Source organism: Octodon degus, unplaced genomic scaffold, assembly GCF_000260255.1.
Source record: "Octodon degus isolate 3935 unplaced genomic scaffold, OctDeg1.0 scaffold00001, whole genome shotgun sequence".
Taxonomy (NCBI): Eukaryota; Metazoa; Chordata; class Mammalia; order Rodentia; family Octodontidae; genus Octodon; species Octodon degus.
This window is the reverse complement of record NW_004524577.1, coordinates 16,419,800-16,421,100: the sequence shown is the minus strand read 5'-3', so window position 1 is coordinate 16,421,100 and position 1,301 is coordinate 16,419,800.

The following is a 1,301-nucleotide window of genomic DNA, read 5'->3' as shown; positions in this document are numbered from 1 at the left end:
TTATTTTCTTTAATTCTTTACATATTCTATAAGTTAACCCTTTTTCTGAGTAATAGCTGATCAGTATTTTTCCCATTCTGCAGGTCATCACTTCATTCTGTTAGTAGCTTCTTTTGCCAAGTCATCCCACTTGTTGATTCTTTGTAATATTTCCTATGTGAAAAAAAAAAGACTTTTGTTCCCAAAGTGTTTGTCTGTACCTCTACCCTCAGGGGTTTTACCTATTCTATATTCCAGCAGATGAAGGATTTTTGACATTAAAATGTTTTATTTACTTTGATTTTAATATAGTACATGATGAAAGAGATGGGTCTAGTTTTAGTCTTTGACATGTCAAAAAAGTTTTTCCAGCACCCTTTATTAAAGAAGCTATCTTTCTTCCACTGGAAGTGCTTGGCCTTTCACCAAGGTTAAGATAAGTACATACAGAGTTATTTTTGCACCTTTTAATATGTTGTGATGATCCCCGGGTCTGTTTTTTTGGCCTTTACCTTGATGTTTTTATCACAGTTGTTGCGTAGTATAATTTCAGGTCAGGGACTATGGTGCCCCCTGCCTTGCCCCTGTTGTCCAGGACTGCTCTTGCTGTCCTAGGTTTCATCCGCTTCCATACAAACTCTACGATTATTTTCTCTAGTCCTGTGAGTTATGCTACTAATATCTTGATGGGGGAATTGCGTGAAATCTGTGTAACAGGTCTAGAAGTACAGTATAGTCATTTTCCCCATATTGATTCTGACTAGCCAGGAACAGGGGAGATCTTGCTGTCTTTCTTTTAATATCATATTCAAACATTTTGTCAGAGTACTGAAGTTTTCAATGTGGAGGACTTTTACTTCTTTTGTTAAATTGATTCCCAAGCATTCCATATTTGTGTAAAATGTGTTATTTCGGGGCTGGGGAGATGGCTCAGTGGAATAAGCACTTCCCTGGCAAGGACAAGGACCTGAGTTCAATCCCTGGTCCTGAAAAAAAATGTTATTTCTTTAATTGCTGTCTCAGTGAGTTTGTTATTTGTGTACAGGAATGTTATTGTTTGGGGTGTTGACATTGTATTTCACTATCCTGCCAAGTTTGGTTATTAATTCTAGGGGCCTTATTGTGAACTTTTGGGGGTCTTCTATGAAGAGTATCATGGCATCCGCAAATACTATCAATTTAATTTCTTCCTTTCCTATCCACATTCCTTTATTTCTTTCTTTTGTATGATTGCTTTGGCTAATGTCCCCAGAACTCTACTGAATAGGAGTGGTGATAATCTTCCCTCTGCATTTGATGTATGTGTTTGTTTGTTTGTGTGT